This window comes from Dipodomys merriami, unplaced genomic scaffold (genome assembly GCF_024711535.1).
Source record: "Dipodomys merriami isolate MVZ:Mamm:240054 unplaced genomic scaffold, mDipMer1.0.p SCAF_611, whole genome shotgun sequence".
Lineage (NCBI taxonomy): Eukaryota > Metazoa > Chordata > Mammalia > Rodentia > Heteromyidae > Dipodomys > Dipodomys merriami.
Genome location: NW_027206193.1, coordinates 22632 through 28404, shown reverse-complemented (window position 1 = coordinate 28404; position 5773 = coordinate 22632).

Below are 5773 nucleotides of genomic sequence, written 5' to 3'. Positions count from 1 at the left end.
AATGCAAACCATTGGAATGACACTGTGAAGATTTCAGACTGTCAGGATGAAAGAAAAAAAATGAGAAGAAAAGAAAGCTAAGTGTCAGTGGATCCTACCTCTAATCCTAGCTCTTCAGGAGGCTGAGAGGTAGAGAATACCAGTTTGAATTCAGCCAGGACAGGAAATTCCGCCACACTCTTATTTCTGAGGGATTACAGGAATAAAAAATTCCCATGAATGGGGCTATGACTCAAGGGCAGAGCGCTACCCTTGAGCAAAAGCTCAGGAACATTGCTTAGGCTCATAGTAAAACCCCCGGACCTGCCAAAAAAAAAAAGCCAGTAACAACAAGTCTCCCCATGTATGTATACATGTATTTCTATTGGTGAAGGTCTAGAGTTCCTATGATGGAAGGTATCCAGCTAGGAAATTTGCTTTGAATAGAATGATTTCATAGAACAGAGAGAGTTTTCAAGACAGTGCATCTTCCGGGACTCCTCTCACTGTTCCCATTGTAACCTGAGGTTTTTTTCCACATCTGGGACTGTTGGAAGAAGTTTTCCTCATTGTTGGAACAGGCCTCACTCCTGTACAGCTGAGTGATAAAAAAAAAAAAACTCCTTCTAGGCCAATTAGTGAGGAGTGTGGGTAGGCTCTGAAGTCCAGGAGAAAAAGGCCTCTATGTACCTCAAGCTATCTCTCTGCCGAGAGCTCTGTTGTGACAGGAAGACTTCATTTGTGCACCTCCCATTCCCAAGTTCCCTGCACTTATCCTGTCTTTGTTAGACTATGTTCCAGTGTTGAAATAACGTGCTACAATTAATTCAAGGGTCCTTCTGGCAGACAACTAGCTAGCTGAATCTAATGAAATGACTCATTATTGGCAATGATGCCTCCTTGGGTTTCCAGAAACTTGCTAAATCAAAACACATGTGTAATATCACTATGCTTCCTGTCATCTAGGGCTGGTGAAACTCATCAGATTTTGAAACTTTGACCTATCCTAGTTGGACCCTGGGTGGCTGTGTTTCAGAGTTGAACACAAGACCTTGGTACTGACCATGAGCTCAGAGCAGAATCTCAGTTCTTTATCATTTGGTGTCAAAGCTTCACTTCTGGTATCTGTGTGTGTATGTGTGTTCATATACTTGTCCTGGAGCTTCAACTCAGGACCTGAACACTGTACCTGAGTTTCCCCTGTACAAGGATAGCACTCTACCACTTGAGGCACACAGCCACTTCAGGCTTTTTTCTAGTGATGTAGTACTAAGGAATCAAACCCAAGGATTCATACATGCAAAGAACTCTACTCCTAAGACACATTCCCAGCACTAATCTTCAGGGTTATTTCTTTCTTTTGCTGGAAGTTGGAGGAATTTAAGTCTAGGCCTGGGTGCTGTCCTTGAGCTCTTTAGCTAAAGCCAATCACTCTACCACTTGAGCAACAGCACCCCTTGAGGTTTTTGGTGGGTCATTGGAGAGAAGCATCTCAAGGAATTTCCTGCCCAGGCTGCCTTTGGACCGTGATCCTCAGCTCTCAGCGTCCTGAGTACCTAGGATGACAGGCACGAGTCAGCAGTGACTAACTTCCACTTCAAGTTTCTAAGTGTTGAATAGGAGATAATAGTCTCATGGGACCTTTTGTGTCTGGGATAGTTTTGAACCCATATCGTCAGATCTCAGCTTCCTGAGTAGGCAGGATGACAGACCTTAGCTACTATGCCCAGTCTGTAACACTCTGTTGCAAGGGGGTCCTTGGCTCCACGTGGTACTGTGCTACCCATGATCCCCACTGGTAAGTGTCAGTGGATAGGCCCTGAGTTCAAGGTTCATGATCAAGAAACATAAAACAAAACAATTGTCTACAGGAGACAACTCACTAGAGTTAGGTACATACATAATTTTGGCCCAGACATGAGGACATATCTGAGCCACACGTTTCTCATCTGCACAATCATCTTACTTGTGGAGCTCTTACAAGAACCAGATGAAAAAATGAAAAAATGCACCCCATGAAGTACTCAGCACACAACAACTCATGAAAGACTCATCACATAGCTGTAACCCACATAATGTCATTAGAATTAGGGTGCTTTCATCAGTATCATCATTCTTTCAGAAACATACCACAAACACTCCAAATTTAGATTTTAGAGGGGTGAGATTTTTTTTGGGGGGAGTCAGCCACGGGGATTGCACTGAAATGTTGGGGGTACTGTCCTAAAATCTTTTGATCAGGCTAGAACTCTACCACTTTAAGCCACAGCTCAGAGTTTCACAGACTTCCTGCCAGGGTTGGGTTTTAAACCCACCAGGGTCAGATCTCAATCCCCCGAGTATCTTGGATGACAGAATGAGCAAGCGAAATGCATCTAGTCCATGGAACTGGGTTGCAGCGGTTTACCTCTGGCTAATTCAAGTTAGATGGCAAATGTCAGCCCTAGAATCCCAGCTTTCTCTGTGAAGAGGTATTTGCAGCCCTATCCTTATATAGTTGCAGTCAGAACATTCTATATTTTCCTTTTTTTTTGTTTTGATGCCAGTCCTGGGTCTTTAGTAAGGGTCTAGACACAGTCTCTAAGCCTTTATCCTCAAAGCTAGTGCTCGAGTGTTTGAGCAGCACAACTTCTGGATTTTTTTATGCACCTGGTATTCAGGAATCGAACCAAGGGCGTCGTACTCACTAGGCAAGCACTCTACCACCGAGCCCCAGTAATGACAAGTGTATAAACAGATAAATGTGTAGATTGGTAGACAGAAAGACAGACAGACATACAGACAGACAGACAGACAGACAGACAGACAGACAGACTGACTGATAGATAGATAGATAGATGTAGATATATTTAACCATAGATATCTGTAAATTATAAAATTGCATATGTGATATTTCTGCCAAATATTGACAATTAAATTATTCCTTCCTTTTTTAAGTATCATGATTGAATACATAATGAAGTATTAATTGAAAATTAGTCAATGTAGTATAATTGTTGCGTATAATTTTATAATATAATCATACACTAACTACTAATGTAATTGTTACATTTACAACATTCTATTTGTACAGGTGTCTATTGGAAAGCGTTTCTTTTTTAATTTTAATTTTAATTTTTTTAAATTGTTTTTTGGGGTCTGGTCCTGGGCCTGAACTCTGGGCCTGGTCGCTGTATCTCAGCTCTTCAGCTCAAGGCTAGTGCTCTGCCACTTGAGCCACAGCGCCACTTCCGGCATTTTTCTTTTTGCTTATATGGTGCTGAGGAATCGGACCCACGGCCTCTAGCATGCAAGGCAAGCGCTCTACCACTGAGCCACCTTCCCAGCCCTGGAAAGCGTTTCTTAGAATCTCCAGTCAGCCATTCATTAGTGGCAGTCCCGGGATTCAAACTTCAGGCTGAAGTTGTTGATTTCTGCTTGGCTTCCCTAATAGCCCACCAAACATCAGCAATGTAAGGTCATGTATATTGTCTGGGCACTGTTATTTAGACCCAGGATGGTACAATACAAAGGAAAAAAAAAAGTAAAACCACCTGATTGAACTTCTCAGTTTTATCCTTTTCCTTTTTATTTTTTTTGCCAGCCCTGAGATTTGAACTCAGGACCTAGGCTCCCAGGATCTGCTTTGGCAGAGATGCCAAGACTTGAGTTCAAGCCCGGTGCTTGACCTAAAACCAAATAATAATAATAATGATAACAATAGCAATAACAATAACAACAACAATAATAATATTAAGGCCCTGTCTTGGAATTTGCACCATTTCACTGGCAGACCTGGCATTTAAAATCAGGGTCTGGGTAACTCTGTGGCACTGTGGGCTAAGGGGAAGATCACCGTCCTTGAAGACAAGAAGTTCAGAAAAGTTCCATGGGCCTGAATTGAATTCCCAGTACTGGAAAAATAATACTCATATATGAGATCTATTTACATACATGAGGTTATTCCATATGACATTTATTACCCTTATTTATTTAGTATTATTACACATAAAACATTTACTTTATTACAGTATATCACATATACTGAGACCCAGGACTTTTACAGAGAAGGAAAAAATGTGTCAAAATTGGCTTCTTTCTCCATGAATACATTATTGGCCATGCTGGGATTTCAACTCATGGCTTACAATGCCCAATCAATAAATGGGGTCACAGTCTTAGCACACCAGCCTCCAGAAAACTGAGCTGCCAGGAAGTTCTGAGGACCTGTGATCAATCCACAGTAGTGCCATATATATATATATATATATATATATATATATATATATATATATATATATATATATATATATATACTGACAGAGGGAATGTGAGGATATTATAAAATTATATATTCTTAGAAATTATTAGTTATTAATTATGCTTCCATTTAATGAATTATCATCATCTAATATTTATGAAATCATTAATAAAAAATCAGTCAATATTATCCTTAATCATACCATCGTGCTAAAATGGAAGATATAAATTCAATAATTTTTGTGTGGCATTCTAAAATAGAGTCATGAATTAACTGCAAATTTAATTTTAATTTTTATAACATTCCATTAGCATTCACATGAATAGGAATGAGTTAGTGAGGATCTCCCTCCATTTGTGTGTGGCTGTCCTAGCATTCCAATTCCAGGCCTGGGACCTTTACTTCAAATGCAAACCATTGGAATGACACCGTGAAGATTTCAGGTTGTCACGAAAAAAGAACAACAAGAAGAAAAGGAAGCCAGGTGTCAGTGGCTCTTGCCTGTAATACTATATCCTCAGAAGGCTGAGATGCCAATTTGGATTCAGCCTGGGTAGGAAAGACTGTGACATTCATATTTCTTAAGAGATCACAGGAAGTCAAAACAAAATAATAATAATAAAAAAAACATGAGTGGCCCCGTGGCTCAAGTTGCAGAGCACTACCCTTGAGCAAAAGAGCTCAGGGACAGGGCCTGGATGATGGGCATTCAGCAGGTTGCCCATGCCCAGCCCCCCACAATGGGCAATCTGGAACAAGCCCTCAGAGTGTACTAAGTCTGAGCAGTCAGCTTGAACAAGCATCGTTCACTGCAGTTTAAAAACTAAAGCCAGGAAATCTTTGTGTGGGCTAGTGTGTGCAACTGGTTTGTAAAACGGGTGAATTATGTCCTTGCACTTGTCAAGGGAAACCACAATTCTTAGGCTGTAGGAGTTGTCGAAGGTTGTGGCTCCATATCCTCTATCCCTCGGTAGGATGTGAGCCTAGGCCTCTGGGAGCTGGTGCCATAACTCATTCATCATTCCTCATTGCCAAGTCTCAGGCTGCTCGCAAATCCTGGGAAAGATAGAAAATAGGCTGCAATTTCTGTGCCAAAAGGGGTAATCCAATAAATCCTACTGTCATAACTCCCGTTAGAAGTAAGTCTTGGGCTTTGAATGTGGCTTACTGGTAGAGTTCTTACTTAGCACACATGAAGCCCTGAGTTCGATTCCTCCCTACCACAGAAACAGAAAATGTCAAAAGTGACACTGTGATTTAAGCAATAAAAGTGCTAACCTTGAGCAAAAGAAGCTCAGGAACATGCCCAGACCCTGGGTTCAAGCCACAAGACTGGCAAATAAAAAAGTGAGCATGGTGAGACATTTTCTAATGGGACTTAGAAGAGTGCTGAGGTTATGGGTAACAGGTAGAGGGCAGGTGCTGTTGGCTCACCCCTGTAAGCTTAGCTACTCAGGAGGCTGAGTTCTGAGGATCCCAAATGCAAGTAGGAAAATCTATATGAGAATCTTTTCTCCAATTAACCGCCCAAAAAGCAAGAAGTAGAGCTATGGT